Below are 18443 nucleotides of genomic sequence, written 5' to 3' on the forward strand. Positions count from 1 at the left end.
ATTGGTTGAGTGTGGTATGAATGAGAAAGGAGTTTAAGAAATGCGAGTAACTTGTTTTTCAGTTTAACGTAGGTCGATTATGTCCTTTAGGCTAAGGGAGAAGAATGATTAAGGCAAGTTAATGATGATCGACGAATTGGTGGAATAAGAATGTGGGAGAAAACGAGAGTATCCTGAGAAAACCCACGACGTTGTCCACCGCAAACTTACTTTGCCGGAGATTGTGCCAGGGACCCCGATCATCAGAGGTAAGTGTTCTACAGCTGAGCAACCGCCTCCCGCGAGTACTATTATGACGAAACTTCAATAGACAATTTTTTCTTTTAATTCAGTATTTATTTAGTAGCTGAGGAACCAGCTGTGAGTATAATAATAATAATAATAATAATAATAATAATAATAATAATAATAATAATAATAAGAAGAAGAAGAAGAAGAAGAAGAAGAAATCTTTGTTAATTTGTATAGATCCTTCAGATGTCTTGTAGCGCTGTTTTTAAACGATATTCAAAATATTTATTAAGTTAAAAACCAATACTGTGAAGGAACAGGGGAGCAGAGTTGACTTCAACAATGGGAGGCAGGCAAATTTGAGGCTTATTCTGGAGGGATACCAATTTCATCTCACTTTTCTTTGTGGTAATCGGACACAAATCATCACATTTCTCTCCGAAAAGCACATTTCAAATCTGATTATTAGGAGGGACAGTCCCCTCAATTCCAATATTGGAGGGGACATGTCCCCTCATCCGGATGGATTTGCGCCAGTGGAGTTTGCTAAAATCCACACACCAAACTCATCCGATCGCGATTTAACATGAAATAATCTAATATTTATCTAATATAAAATCATGTGAACTATGTTGTGTGGGTTTCTTGTTTCCAAATTATGGGCGGTAAAATTTTGCGTCATATTTTCATCAAGAACGAAAATCCATATAAAATGTGTAAAATTTTACACATATTATATTTTCTACATTATGCAAATATTATATTTTCTAGGATAACGGGTCCCGAGTTATGGGTGATTGAATTTTGGGTCCTATTCGATATAACCTATGCATCAAATTCATCCGATCGGGAGGGGGGCGCTCAGTGGTAGAGCGCTTACTTCTGGTACGTGAGGTCCTTGATTTGATCCCCGGCCAAGTAAGTTCGTGGTAGACAACATTGTGTTCGTGGGTTTTCTCGGAGTACTCCCATTTCCTCCCACATTTCGTTCTACCAATTATTCCATCATCATTCAACTGTCTTAATCACCTATCTTCCGTGGCATAAGGAGCAAAAGCGTGGGACGTTAGACGGAAAGATTTTCATTTCTTTATGTTGTGGGGGCTTCCGATTGCGGAGTTATCGGCCATCTATTTTTGCGTCATAATTTTGTAAACAAAAACCTGCATATACATCATATAATCTCGCTGCTGAAAGTAACTCTAAATGTTTGGATTGAATTGGATTTAGGTTTAGCGTTACTTCCAGCACCGAGACTGTGTGAAAGGTGAGTTAATATATATAACGTAACTACATATATTGCCACAGTTTGTATATGTGTTCATGTATTTCAATTATTACGTATATTAGAAATAGTTATACTGAAACGTACACCAATTTCAAATTCTAAATCACTATATTTAACGAGAAATATAACTGCATATTAAATAGAGAATATAACTACTTTAAATAAAGAAAATATCATCTAGTATATCAACAATTCGCTGAAGTACTGCACTCAAAATACTTAAGTGCTCAACTGTGAACTACATCCCCTGCCCTTAACATAGAAAGAATGAAATTAAATCTTCCAGTTTTACGTCCCACGTTTATGCCGTATAGGCTGAAGGAGACGACAATGATGAGAAATGAATGAAATAGGCTAATGAAGAAAGTGGGAGGAAACGGGAGAACTAAAAAACCCATGCACAAGGTGTTTGTTCATCACAAAGTTCACTTGGAGTGAGCGGGAATCGAACCAGGGACCCCAAAGCACCAAAGGTGAATGCTTTACTACTGGAACCCCGGGCCCCTACTTAACATAGAAAAATGATTCACATTATACTTGTGTCTCTGAGATAATCGATTAATATTATTGTATATATTTTCGTTAATGAGCTTAAAGAGATTAATAATAGTTCATTTATGAACCACAAAATTATCATGATCATTTCCGAGAAGATAATTTCAGTTCTTCAGTGAACTGTCATTATCCAAGAGAGTAGAAAAGAAATTAGGCAAGAATATATTATTTTAAAATTCGGATCTACGGCCACTTGAAAGATACAAGTGAAAAATGAATAATAAGTACTAATGTATGGAATTCATTGTTCAAGCTATAGCAGTAAATATGTTCTAAATAAAAACTATCTTATGAACAAAGGATTATTGGTTGAGTGTGGTATGAATGAGAAAGGAGTTTAAGAAATGCGAGTAACTTGTTTTTCAGTTTAACGTAGGTCGATTATGTCCTTTAGGCTAAGGGAGAAGAATGATTAAGGCAAGTTAATGATGATCGACGAATTGGTGGAATAAGAATGTGGGAGAAAACGAGAGTATCCTGAGAAAACCCACGACGTTGTCCACCGCAAACTTACTTTGCCGGAGATTGTGCCAGGGACCCCGATCATCAGAGGTAAGTGTTCTACAGCTGAGCAACCGCCTCCCGCGAGTACTATTATGACGAAACTTCAATAGACAATTTTTTCTTTTAATTCAGTATTTATTTAGTAGCTGAGGAACCAGCTGTGAGTATAATAATAATAATAATAATAATAATAATAATAATAATAATAATAATAATAATAATAATAATAATAATAATAATAAGAAGAAGAAGAAGAAGAAGAAGAAGAAGAAGAAGAAATCTTTGTTAATTTGTATAGATCCTTCAGATGTCTTGTAGCGCTGTTTTTTTTTTCAATAGATAATGGAGATGTTTCCCCCGTGAAAACATATTAGATTGATCTAACTAACTAACTCTATGGCCTATGTAACCCGCCCAATAGCAGAACGTGCCGCGATCTGCGATGCGATCACAGAAAATTTGCCGCGCCTGTGCAGAAAAATTACCAGAGGAGAAAGAAAAATTACCAGAGGAAAAAGAAAAATTACCAGAGGAGAAAGAAAATTTAAAAAATACCCAACAGAAAACTATAAAAACATACCTGCTATGTGTAGATGTCTTAAATGCAGGGATGACTTGCATAAATATAATATGAACATTTTTTTTACGTCAAAAACTCTGTTGCAGTAAAGCTAATGATATTTTGTTTGAGTATACCTTTGTCTGAGGCCATATTTCAAAGCTGGGGTTCAGTGGTTACTAATGTGATGGAGAAAAGGCCAGCAGCAAATGATGGACTTAGTGATGATATTAGAACAATAGACCAGCTTACATACATTATCCTAAATGGATCCCCATCAGGGGGAATGGATCCCCTTCTTCTAGCAAAACTCTTTCAAAAAATGTGACTTCACAGGTTGTAACTCAAACTAGGGATATCGCTGAAAACTGTTTACACTAGGGTGGTTCGAAAAAAATCATTTTTCTATTTCCGGAACGCTATAGTGCCTAAAAGTTGCCATTGGTGTAGACAAGAAAAAACCCAAAAAGAGAAACTTTTATTTATATATCTTCCGGTCCCGCATTGCCGTTGAAATTTAAAAAATATTCACTACAAACAATAAATTTTCAATATTTTTTTGAAAGGACTGAATAATGACCCTATATAGCCTAAAAGTTTCTTCAATTACGTAAAAACAACTTTAAAATAAATAAACTATATTTATATAGTATTTTCTGGTCGCACATCGCTGTCAAAAATTTGCAAAATTTCCGAATTTAGCAAATTTTGACTGTTTAACATGTTTTTTTTTTTAATTTTCTTGAAACAAGTAAGATAAGAACGCTACTCACCACGAAGGGGTGGTTGCACTTGGTATTCCACTACCCAACCACCCATCCAAATGATTAGGGTGTATTATTTACTATTGTATTAAGAAGTTTATATTTTACATAATTCGTTCTCTACAAATTTCCAGTTTTCCTCTTTATTTTTGTCCATTACTAATGACTTTAAGCTCTGATTTATGGGGCAGCGGTGGCACAGTGATAGAGCGTTAAATTCTTGTGCATGGGATTCTTGAATAAATTCCAGCTTGCACGAAGTGAGTTTTGTGGTGGACAAGCACCATGTATGACTTTCGGTATAGTGTGTAGACATAGTGCTAGAGACGGCTTCCTCAGAGCTACACTATTGTCAAGATCATCTATGCCTACATTTGCGCATAAATTAGAAAAAACTGAAATCTTTGTTTTACGTCCTGCGCTTATGCCGGCTAGGCCAAAGGAGATGGTTATGATGAGAAATGAGTGAAATGGTGAAATAAAGAAAGTTTGAAGAAAACTTACACACATGGTGTTTGTCCACTACAAAGCTCACTTGGCACGAGTTGAGATCGAACCAAGGACCCAATGTACTACAAGTGAACATTTTATCACTGAGCCCCCGCTGTCTCCGCATAAATCAGAATTTAAAGTCATTAGTAATGAACAAAAATAAAGAGGAAAATTGAAATTTGTAGGGGACTAACTATGTAAAATTCTAAACTTATTAATACAGTAGTAAATAATACACGCTAATCATTGGATGACTAGTTGGGTAGTGGAACTCCAAGAGCAGGCACTTCTCGTGGCGAATAGCGTCCTTATCTTACTTGTTTTAAGAAAATAAAAAGACATGTTAAATTCGCAAATTTTGCAAATTTTTGACAGCGATTTCTTAAATTTAGATATCATATAAATACAGTTTATTTATTTTAAAGTTGTTTTTACATACTTGAAGAAACTTTTAGACCATATAGGGTCCTCGTCCTATATACTTTAGTCGTTTTTAAAATATATTGAAAATTTATTGTTTTTATTGGCTTTTTAAATTTCAACGGCGATGCGGGACTGGAAGATATGTAAATAAAAACTTTTCTTTTTGGGTTTTTTCTTGTCTATACCAATGGCAACTTTTGCACACTATTGCATTCCGGAAATAGAAAAATGATTTTTTTCGAACCTCTCTACTGTTTACTATGCTTCATGTAACGCTGTAATACGAACATGATACTATCATCTTGATTTTTTTTTTTTTTTTTAAATTTTGGAATTCCTGCAGAAACTTTTGACTTAGAAAAGCTAATCGCAGAAAGACAAAGAAAGTTCTGCCATCGGGGTAACCCGAAGGTTCAATGCTACGTTCATTAAAACTCTCCATTCAGTTCTGTCTTTAGCCAACCGGATCTAGTTCTACTTTATATTCCTATCTCTGCGAGATTCATCTTAATATTGTTCATCCATCTGGGTCAAGGCCTTCCTAATGGTCGTTTTCCAATTGGATTTCCATTTAAAATTTTCAAGGCGTGTCAACTTTATTCCATTCTGGCTACTTGACCTGGCCACCTGAGCCTCCTAGACTTGATGACTCTAACAATGTTTAGTAAACGGTATAAATTATGCAGTCCTTCGTTATGAAGTTTCCGCGATTCAATATTCCCGTTCCTCTTGGATCCGAATATTCGATTCGACTGACGAAAGCACTTGTAAATGATAAATAACCAAATGCAAGTTATTCGATCTTAGCTCAACTATTTCAATATAGTTTTTTTTTCATTCTTCATTTGATTTTGAATTAAAAATCAAGAAAACATTATATTATAAAATTTCAGCCGAATTCATGGAGTGGGGATCAAAGTTGGTATGGCGGTAGTTCTTGACCTGCTATATAATCATATAAGCATAAACTAGATAAGCATATATTGTGCAGATTTCCGGTTTCACAGTTATTGGCGGTCGAATTTTGCGCAATATTTTGTAAAAGGTGAGTTTAACAGAGGCGCAAATCTGTCTTCAACATTGGGGAGAGGGGGGAACGGATAAGACCGTTGCCATATTCTTTTTTAAGCGATATTCAAAATATTTATGAAGTTGAAAACCAATACTGTGAAGGAACAGGGCAGCAGAGTTGACTTCAACACTGGGAGGCAGGGATATTTGAGGGTAATTCTGGAATGATACCAATTTCATCTCACTTTTCTTTATGGTAATCGGACACAAATCATCACATTTCTCCGCGAAAAACACCTTTCAAATCGGATTATTATGAGGGACAGTCCCCTCAATTCCAATATTGGAGGGGACATGTCCCCTCATCCGGCGGGATTTGCGCCAGTGGAGTTTGCTAAAATTCACACACCAAACTCATCCGATCGCGATCTAACTTGAAATAATCTAATATTTATCTAATATAAAATCATGTGAAGTGTGTTGTGTGGGTTTCTTGTTTCCGAATTATGGGTGCTAAAATTTTGCGTCATATTTTCATCAAGAACGAAAATCCATATAAAATGTGTAAATAATGTTATCAGGATTTGTAATAACAGTGAACCTTAACCAGCTGTATAAGTGTACAAATATTATATTTTAGAGGATAACGGGTCCGAAATTTATGGGTGATTGAATTTTGGGTCATATTCGATATAACCTATGCATCCAATTCATCCGATCGGGGGGGGGGGGCGCTCAGTGGTAGAGTTGGTACGTGACCTCCTTGATTCAATCCCCGGCCATGTAAGTTTGAGATAGACAACATTGTGTTCGTGGGATTTCTTGGTTTACTCCTGTTTCCTCCCACATTACATTCTACCAATTCTTCCATCATCATTCAATTGTCTTAGTCACCCATCTTCCTTAGCCTCAGGAGCAAAAGCGTGTGACGTTAGACTGAAAGATTTTCATTTCATTATGTTGTGGAAGCTTTCGATTGCGGAGTTATCGGCCATCTATTTTTGCGCCATAGTTTCGTAAACAAAAACGTGTATAAACATCATATAATCTCGCTGCTGAAAGTAACTCTAAATGTTTGGATTGAATTGGATTTAAGTTTAGCGTTACTTCCAGCACCGAGACTGTGTGAAAGGCGAGTCAATATATATAACGTAACTACATATATTGCCACAGTTCGTATATGAGTTCATGTATTTTAATTATTACGTATATTAGAAATAGTTACACTGAAACATACACCAATCTCAAATTCTAAATCACTATATTTGACGAGAAATTACTTACTTTACATCTCAGTTCGCAATTAGACATCAAACTGTCATGGTGATTCTCTCAATTATATTTTAAAACATCTCCTTGACAACTGTTTACATCACCATAGCAACGTACAAAACAGAACTATATATATAGTACTTACATTATTTCTTTCTTTCTTCTTCTTCTTCTACGTTATGTCAAAAATGCTTGAGCACTGCTGCCCTGATTACGAACTAAATATATAAAATACAACGTTGTCGTTGTAGGGTCAACAGCTTAACATTGAGTTGGAAGCACACGAGCTCCCGCCAAAAATCAAAGGCGAGTCTCCCGCGCTAAAGAAGAGTACGTTGTCATATAGGTACAAGATATTCAGTACAGGGTTTAATTGTATTTCAGTATGGAGGTTTTGTTGCGTTTGTATTTTTCTAGTATTTCAATATGCAGTTCACATTAGTTTCATATGGTACCTCTTTCATTTAAATTGATTTTTAAACAACTCTGCACCTGTTGAAAACGTTTAGTAGACCTATTTTTTGTTGTTCTTGACAGTATGTCTAAAAATAAAATATGCTTATTAGAACACAATTCAAAATAATATTCAGAAATATTTTTCCTTATTATATTATAATTATATTTCTCTCTTCTGATTATCTTCGCGACTCCCTTAGAGATTGCGACCCCCATGTTGAGAAACTCTGGTCTAAAGGGTAAAAAATAATCGTGGGACCTTAAACAGAAATATCTCGTTTCATTTTGATTTTATCTTATAATCAGGGGTGACTAGAAGATTCCCCACTTTCAGTAACATCTTGGTTGTTGGATTTGAGTAGAATGTTTATGAAGAGAGAGTGATCAGCAATAACACTGATTGTGAAGCTTGAAAGATTCATCATGGCGACCGAAGAAGGGAGTTAAACGCAGGAATGTACTTTGTGTATATGGTATTTTATTTCTCGGTAACTATTGGCCGAATCTGAACCAAATTTGGTGGGCAAATAGCAAATACATAAAGGATTTAAAAAATGCTATATTTGGTGGCCGAGTTTGGCCAGGGTAGGTTCAGGTCGGCACGACTTATCTTACTTTATTTTTCGGTAACTATTGGCCAGATTTGAATGAAAATCGGTGAGCAAGTAGTTAATCTTCTAAGGAATAAAGGTCGCCATATTTGTTGGCCGCACATGATGAGGAACATGCTCGGTTCGGCTGCGTTAGCCGAGTATGTGATGCTTTATTTCTTGGTAGCAGCTGACCAGATCTGAACCAAGCTCAGTGTGCAAATAATCTGTGGCCAAGAAAACAGAAACTACTCTATATATTTACTAGTCAGAATAGTCTAGAGATAGACTCAGCTCAACTTGACTTGCTTATATGTGGTACTTTATTTCTCGGAAACTTCTAGCCTTGTCTGAACGGAGTTCAGTAATTAAGTAGCCAATCATCTAAGTCAGTGGTTCTCAACCTAATTCCTATCACGACTTCCAGCAATCCCTTATAATTTCTGGTTTGTATTTATAAGAAGCTTGTGTGGAATTTTTGATATACCTATTGCGGAGATTTCAAAATATACATCTATTTCTATAATAGTAAAATGCATTTCTTGTATACAGTGGATACAGTAAATTCCGTAAAAGTGAATGGATTAAAACCAAATTTGGTCAATTCATTCATATTTCAAATATCGAATCCGATTCGTCATACTATTTCCAAGTGAAGGCTGTTCGAAAATTTTAAAACTTCATAACTCCATTACTTTAGGGTCATATAATAAAAAAAATAGTGATTTCTTATTTTGGCTAAAAAAATTTAGTTGTTTAAAAAGCCATTGCGCATTTTAATGTTCGAGGGGCCGCCACTTTGAGTTACCTCATATTGTTGTAAATTTGCTTCATTGTTGTGTATGTGTTCAGTATCACCAAAAACTGTTAAAAGCAACTATTTTACATTTAAAATTTAGGAAACAAATGAAATTCCACACCAAAAATCTACGTTCATTGTGGCCAGCTTGCTGACAAAAAGACTATTCGCTCACCACATATTTATCTTATTAGCTTTCAGTTTTGTATTATATTTTAATATGCAGGTTTTGTTGCATTTGTATTTTTGTGGTATTTCAATATACAGTTCTCATTAGTTTCATATAGTATTCTACATCTTTCATTTAAATTAATTTTTGAACAACTCTGCAACTGTGAAAAGTGTTTAGTAGACCTGTTTTTTTTTTCTGTTAACAGTACCGTATGTATTATAAAATAAAATATGCCTATCAGAACAAAATTCAAAATATTATTTAAAACTATTTTCGGGTATTAGATTGTAATTATATTTATCACTTCCACTTATCTCCCTGATCCCCATGAAACCCTCTCGCGACCCCCTAGATTTTGCGACCCTAAGGTTGAGAAACCCTGGTCGTAATAATAAAGTTTTCTATATTTGATAGCCTGGCTAGCTTTATATGTGGTACTTTATTTCTCGGAAACTATTGGCAAAATCTGAATTATGGACAAATAGCATAAGGAATAAGAATTGCTCTGTATTTAATTGGTTTTCTTTTAAAAAATGTTACCGTTTGTTAACGGTACCTAGTTCCGTTACCTAGAGACGTACCTAGTTCCGTTAAACTGAAAGGAAAACTGTCTTGAATAAACTACCCAATAGATGAATCGTAGTTTTGTCACTTTCCAAAATTAAAATAAATAAATGAAGTGAAAAAAGGCGTATTTTTATACAACTACAAAAAAAGAAAGAAAAAAAGAAAAAGAAAGAAAAGAAAGAAAGAACATGTAATACATTTCGTACTGTACTAGAAATGAATAAAAGATCGAGACAAGTATTATTTTAACTACGTATAGTTTACCCGCAGAAAAGGAACCTGTGCCACAAATTTTGAATACAATTGTCTATAGACAAAATTGAGTGTTTTTTTTTACTACTTACTGCGTCACAACTTCTGTTCTTCTACAGCTCTGTATAATTCAATTTGAAGTCACTTTATTGTATTTATGAACGGCTTGAGGGAGCATAATGTTACGTTTTCTAACTTCCAATTAAACTGGAAAAGAAGGTATACTTCAATGCAATGGCACATAACAAACAATCTTTCCCTAGCATTTGAAGGTACATTTCTGAAATTAAGCGCTATCTACATGCTGTTCTTTGGTTCGATCCCTACACATTCCATCCAATAAATCAATTTCACCGGAAGTGGCTCTTACCATTATGTTGCCGCGAGTGATTCATATTTTATATATATATATATATATATATATATATATATATGTCTGTGAGTGTGTGTGTGTCTATGTATGTATGTACGTATGTATGTGAGTGTGTGTTGTGTGAGTGTGTAGTAACTTAAGCAAATTGAATGTGTTTAGCAAGAAAATGTACCCCTATATCAGGATAATGCGGAACCAAGTCTTATTACTTTGTAGCGTGCTACTAGCAAAAATAAATAAATAAATAAAATAAAACAAATGCAATAGTTGTCTGATTTCCCAATATTCATTTTTAGTTTTAATAAATTCGAGATTGCATCTTCAATTGCATTTTGTTCTACATTGACTTATAAAGTTGATTATTCATGTTTGAAACCATTGATGAAAATGTTTCAATAGAACAACTGAAATAGACAGCTTATTTGTTTCTAAAATATTTTTAACAATATACACTACATTCAATAAGTATAGAAATAATGCATACAAGCTAAATGACTTTCCTTATTAACTGTAGAAATAAGTAAAATAAATGTGTACATTAATTTATTATACACACTAGTCCTGTTTAAAATTTTAGAACGGGGTAAAAAATCAAAATGTGGTGAAAGGATAATTTTAAAACTTGAACTCATAAATATCTATGTATAAAAGAAGAAATTCACGCTAACTGGTTAATTCTAAACGCCTAGGCCAAACCGCTTAAGCTAAAAATTTGAACATGAGATAGGACTTCTGATGGATGGTCCCACTAAGGAAGGATTTATAGAAATTCGGTAGGGAAGATGAAAAGACGGCTGGCAATTTAATAATCAAGAGAGTTGAAATGAAGAGAAGATATGGGGGTTGAGAAGGAAAACAGGTGTGAATTACAATTATTATAATATGTCCATATCAAGTAATCTCTTAAGGTTAATGACATGAAATTCGGTATTTGGACTTACCATTTAAAAAAAAAAATGAGTTGAGTTGATTTTGTGTTTAACGTCTTGTTTAGCAGTGAGATTATATGAGACGTGGATCCATTAATTAATATAAAAACCGAATCACATGAGCTCGCGCCGAGAATCGAAACCGGATTTCCCACTCCAAAGGCACGTACACGAACCGCTTACCCACGAAAGAGTTATCAAAATAATTGAAGATGTATTAAAGCGTGTTAAAACATTTAAGCATATCAAAGGTATATTGTACCCTTTATTTGACACTTTTGCTCTCAAGCAACATCGCATTCTATTGCATTAACCCCAATAATTATAACCAGCGATCGTTTAATTGGCATTATTGTTTTCATACAATATTCGTATACGTGATATGCGGGTCTCTTAATGTTCGTCAACAGGGTACTGTCAAATTTAGTACTGCAGAAGTTTTATCTCCTACGTTCCATGAAAGTTTTTTTTAATTTTTTTATTTGTGGTTTCTTGCTCTCTAGGAAAATATTTTAACGAAATTGTTGGTAATTATTGAGAGTATTCTTATGATAATGTACAATAAAAGGGTATTGCTGCTCAGTAGCTACACATAAGATCTATTTTATTGCAATGTTGCTTTGAAATAAATACCCTGCATTTTATAACCAAAGTACAAAAAGTACTTTAAAAAGTACGAAATTATGATCAGGAAGACATGGTTCAACCATAAAAGCAAACTAAATATTTTAATGGTTATGCTATCAATGCTTGCCAATTAAAGAGTTAAAGTAATTAGACATGTGTTGACCTGTTTTATGATGTATATTTCTACCTTGAAAGGAAAGAAAATATGCGGGAAGAGAAAATTGTGGAGTTACAATAGTTATAATAACATATCTCGAAATTTGTTCATTCTAGAGTCATGAAATTTGGTATTCAGATTTTCCATTTAAAATAATTAAAGGCATGTTTGAATATTTTTTTGAATATTTGTGCAGAAGGAAAGAATAAGGGGAGAGATAAAAGAGTGAGGGTTGCAATTGTTATAATGAGATGTTAATATCTCGAAATCCCTTGAGGTTAAAGACATGTTACTCATATAAGAAGTGTGAAGTCGTTTGCTGATCAAATAAGGGGTTCTAATGGCGAAGTCTCCAGCTAGCCGAGGGCTAGTTATTGAATAAAAATGAAAACACTGACTGTTTAAATCATATTCTTGAGATCACATGCGCAATAAGTCATTTTCGGACCTCTAAGGAACTTCAATTTCAAATTGAAAAGTAACATTCTAGTGGAGCCGTGCATTGTAGAAACGAGCATTTTTTTCTTTAAAACGGGAAATGTTCACTGTTTTAACCTAAACCAACTTCAACCACTAGTAGTAATTCTTAAATCTCTAAGAAAACGCACACCGTTTCATGAAAATCATTTTGCTTTTCCTTAGTTATCGTAAACATGATCTTAACTTGAAATAAAATCCTGCGTGTTCTTGAATGACATAAACTCCAATTAATACGTATTGGGAAGTTCAAAGAAACCATTCACGATGCTTAATGAAAATTCGATAATTTCTAAGAAGTATGTGGCTATTTTATTTTAATGTTTTTAAAATGAAGTAGATTCATCACCTTTTGTTCAAACTGAACCCCAAGAAATAGGTTTTATTAGAAGGTTTTTAAAGAAGACACACGACATATTTAATGAAAATTTGTTAGTTTTTAGAGTAGTTGCAGGAAAACTTTGAAACGATTTAGATGAAGTCATTCTCTTGGTCAACCTCAAGAAATAAGAAAAATCCTTAAGTCTCAAACAAGACTTGTTATTTTTCACAAAATTCGAAGAATTTTTATTAAATTATTCATTTTTTTAAAGAATTAACAATGTGAGTAAATTCAATTCTTTATTCATGACCGATTTCATACCAATAATTAGTGATATTCTTAAAGGAGGGATTCTAGGTTTTAACACCTCTTCAACAAAACATTCTGAAAAGAATACGCATTTACCATAGTCAGATATGAACACAGAAATGCTGAATTAATATAAACTTGGGAGCTTGAACCTCCCTTGATGAGACTTTGCGCACTGCACTGGGAACGATGTTGAAAAACCTCAAGAAAATATACACAAATATTGTATCAAATCCGATCAATTTTTATAGGAGTTACCATTGAGAATTACTTTCATACGTGCAAACTTTTAAAATGGACTTGATTTTATTATCTTGTACACAACGAAATCGAACTCCAAACAATAGGATTATTTCGATAACCTGAAGGAGAGCACACACCAAGTTTCAATTAAAAAAAAAAAGACAAATTACCAAAGCTATTACCGAATAGACATACAAATGCATGTTAAGTCGAACGGTAGGAACTTGTTTATGATTACTTCAATAAAATGTCAACTCTTTATTGAAGCAATTATACAGAGCGCTCAGCTTTGGTACAGTAAATCCTTGGTTTGATTCCATGTCCTAGCAGATAACATCATGCTCTAGAATTTCTTGAAATTATTCTTTCACTTTTCTCATTTTACTAACTTTACCATGGCGTCAACTGCGTAAGTGTTTCCATGCTACAAGCACCAATTTGAGTTTTACAGTGGTCGCTCAGCATCGATTGAATTTTTGCGCTATAATTAATTTCAAACAAATAAATTTCTCATTTATTTTTCATTCCCAATAGAAAGAAAATTATTACATTTTATCAATTGGAACTGTTACAAATGTTATTTTTAATTTGCTTCTACTTTAACTAACTAATTAATTAATATAGTTGCAAATACTGCCAAATGGACATTTTACACTGGATATATTAGCAATGAAATCTATTGGAAAAAAATGTATAAGTTTGAGAGAATCGTCCCCAAACTGACGCCGCCCCAGATAGTTTGGTATTTTGATTAGTATCATTTCACAAGTAAATATTTTCGTAGAAGTCTTAAAGATGAAAATGAAATGAAATCTTTGAGTTTTACGTCCCATGATTATGCCGGCTAGGTTAAAAGAGACGGAAAGTCTATAGATGTAAATTATAAATTTTGTCAACGTTACATCTTGGGCACCTTTCAGTTCAGAATTAATCATTTATCGAGATTTGAAAAAAAAAATGTTAAGATTGATAGTCTCAACATACATCATGAATGGACATAGTTGCACCTAGCATTATTGATTTCGGCGGGGAGAGGAACTGTTTAAACTGTTGCTGAGAGAGTTCAATATTGTACGTAGTATCGTACAGCTACAATTACGTGTGCAGAGACTCAGTGGTAGAGTACTCATCTCTGGTACACAGAGTCTTTCGTTCGATCCCAGCTGGCGCCAAGTTAACTTTGTGGTGGACAAATACCGTGCGCGTGGTTTTTCTCGGGGTTCTCCCGTTTCTTCCCACTTTCTTGATTCCACTATTTAATTAATTTCTCATCATCACGGTCTCCTTTAGCCTAACCTGCACAAATGTGGGACGTAAAACAAAGACAATTCATTTATTACGATTACTCGTAAAAAGTTGTGTTACCATATGAATTCTTTAAATGTAAGACAGCGAGGAGTACAAAGAACTATATACAAAAATACAATTTAAATATTTGCAGGTTGTTCCCCCGAAAATATTTTACTTTGTTTACTTGTAGTTTCTTTAGTAGACTTAAAACAGATTTGACCTCATTTATTAGATACTAATTACATTAAACAACGAGAATATGTTGCAATGGTTGATTTAAATCCAAAACATTTGCATGATTGTAATGAGTTGCTCGTTAATGACAAAATATGCATTTTTCGACTTCTATGAATACGTTTCTTTAGTTATGTTTCGGTAATAAATATAGAGATATATAAAGATATAAGAGAGATATAAGTACTTTAAATAAAGAAAATAGCATCTACTATATCAACGATTCACTGAAGTACTGCCCTCAGAATACTCAAGTGCTCAACTGTGAACTATACTCCTTGCCCTTAACATAGAAAGAATGAAATAAAAATCTTTCAGTTTTACGTCCCACGTTAATGCCGAATAGGCTGAAGGAGACGACGATGATGAGAAATGAATGAAACAGGGTAATTAGGAAAGTGGGAGGAAATGGGAGAACTAAAGTAAAACACGCACACGGTGTTTGTTCGCCACAAAGTTAACTTGGAGTGAGCGGGGATCGAACTAGGGGCCGCACGGACCCTGGTGAACACTCTACTACTGAACTGCCGGGCTCCCACTTAACATAGAAAATGAAATGAAATCTTTAAATTTTACGTCCCACCGTTATGCCGGGTAGGCCAAAGGAGATGGTGATGCTGAGAGATGAGTGAAATAGTGGAATAAAGAAAGTGGGAGGAAACAGGAGAACCCCGAGAGAAACCACGAGCACGGTGTTTGTCCACCACAAAGTCCACACGACGCGAGCTTGGATCGAACCAGGGACCCCAAGCACCGAAAGTGAACGCTCTACCACTGAGCCACCGCGCCCCCCACTTAACATTGAAAAAATGATTCACATTATACTTGTTTCTCTGAGATAATCGATTAATATTATTGTATATATTCTCGTTAATGATCTTAAAGGCATTAGTAATAGTTTATTTATGAACCACAAAATTATCAGGATCATTTCCGAGAATATATGAATTTTAGTTCTTCAGTGAATTGTCATTATCTGAGAGAGTAGAAAAGAGATAAGACAAGAATATATGATTTTAAAATTCGGATCTACGGCCAGTTGAAAGATACAAGTAAAAAAAAAAAAAAAATGTACTTATGTACGGAATTCATTCTTCAAGCTATAGCAGTCAATACGTTATAAATAAAAACTATCTTATGAACAAAGGATTATTGATTAACTGTGGTTGTATGAATGAGGGTGTCTAGGAAATGCGTGTAACTTTATTTTTCAGTTTAATGTTCCACGATTATGCCCTTTAGGCTAAGGGTGACGAATGATTAAGGCAAGTGAATGATGATCGACGAATTGATGGAATAAGAATATCTTAAGAGTATCCTGAGAAAACCAACGATGTTTCCCACCACAAACTTATTTGAGCGGAGATTGTACCAGGGACCCCGAGGACAACTGAGCCACCACCGTCCCCTGTGAGTACCATTATGACGAAACTTCAATACACAATAATTTTTCTTTTAATTCAATATTTGTTTAGTAACTGAAGAACCAGCTGTGAGTAAAATAATAATAATAATAATAATAATAATAATAATAATAATAATAATAATAATAATAAATCTTCGTTAATTTATACAGATAACTCAGATTTCTTGTAGCGGTTTTTTTTTCAATAGACAGTGGAGATGTCTTTCCCATGAAAACGTATTAGATTGATCAAACTAACGAACTAAACTAACTAACTAACTCTATGGCCTAAGTCACCTGAAGGTTGAATGCTGCATTCATTAAAGCTATCCATTCAGTTCTGCCTTTAGCAAACTGAATCTAATTTCTACTTTGTATTCCTAGATCGTCTAGAGATAGACTCGGCTCAACTCGACTTACTTGTATGTGGTACTTTATTTCTCAGAAACATCTAGCCTTGTCTGAACGGGGTTCAGTGGTTAAGCAGCCAATTATCTAGGTCAGTGGTTCTCAACCTAATTGCTATCACGACCCAATTTTATCACACCCTCTTGCAGCAATCCCTTATAATTTCTGGTTTGTATTTATAAGAAGCTTGTGTGGGATTTTTGATATACCTTTTGCGGAGATTTCAAGGTATCCATATATTTCTATAATAGTAAAATACATTTCTTGTATACAGTGTATTTTCACTAAATTCCCTAAAAGTGAATGGATTAGAACCAAATTTGGTCAATTCATTCATATTTCAAATATCAAATCCGATCCATCATACTATTTCCAAGTGGAGGCTGTTCGAAAATTTTAAAACTTCATAACTCCATTAATTTAGAATCATATAATAAAAAATAGTGATTTCTTATTTTGGCTAAAAACAATTTAGACAGTTGTTTAAAAAGTCATTGAGCATTTTAATTTTCGAGAGGCCACCACTTTGAGTTACCTCATATTATTGTGAATTTGCTTGATTGTTGTGTATGTGTTCAATATCACCAAAAACAATTAAAAGCAAGTATTTTACATTTAAAATTTAGGAAACAAATGAAATTCCACACCAAAAATCTACCTTCATTGTGGCCAGCTTGCTGAAAAAAAAAGACTATTTGCTCACCACATATTTATCTTATTAGCTTTCAGTTTTATATTGTATTTTAATATGCAGGTTTTGTTGCATTTGTATTTTTCTGGTTTCTCAATATGCAGTTCGCATTAGTTTCACATAGTATTGTACCTATTTCATTTGCATTAATTTTTAAACAACTCTGCAAATGTGAACAATGTTTAGTAGACCTATTTTTTGTTGTTGTTAACAGTACCGTATGTATTATAAAATAAAATATGCCTATCAGAACAAAATTCAAAATATTATTTAAAAATACTTTCGGGTATTAGATTCTAATTATATTTATCTCTTCCACGTATCTCCGCGATCCCCATGAAACCATCTCGTGACCCCTAGGGTTTGCGACCGTAAGGTTGAGAAATCCTGGTCTAAATAATGAAGTTTTCTATATTTGATAGCCTGGCTCGGCCAGGAGCAGACTGGCGCGCTTTATATTTGGTACATTATTTCTCGGAAACTATTGGCAAAATCTGAATTATGGACAAATAGCATAAGGAATAAGGATTGCTCTGTATTTAATTTGTCTTCTTTTTAAAAATGTTACCGTTTGTTAACAGACGTACCTAGTTCCTTTACACTGAAAGGAAAACTGTTTTGAATGAACAACCCAATAGATGAATCGTAGCTTTGTCACTTTCCAAAATTAAAATAAGGAAATGAAGTGAAAATAAGGCGCATTTTTATACAACTACAAAAAAAAAAAAAAAGAACATGTAATACCTTTCATACTGTACTAGAAATGAATAAAAGATCGAGACAGATGTTATTTTAACTACGTATAGTTTACCCGCAGAAAAGGAAGCTGTGCCACAAATTTTGAATACAATTGTCTATAGACAAAATTGAGTGTTCTTTTTACTACTTACTGCGTCGCAACTTCTGTTCTTCTACAGCTCTGTATAATTCAATTTGAAGTCACTTTATTATATTTATGAACGGCTTGGGGAACATAATGTTACGTTTTCTAACTTCCAATTAAACTGGAAAAGAAGGTATACTTCAATGCAATGGCACATAAC

This window comes from Thermobia domestica, chromosome 16 (assembly GCF_964235325.1).
Source record: "Thermobia domestica chromosome 16, izTheDome1.hap1.1, whole genome shotgun sequence".
NCBI classification, from domain to species: domain Eukaryota; kingdom Metazoa; phylum Arthropoda; class Insecta; order Zygentoma; family Lepismatidae; genus Thermobia; species Thermobia domestica.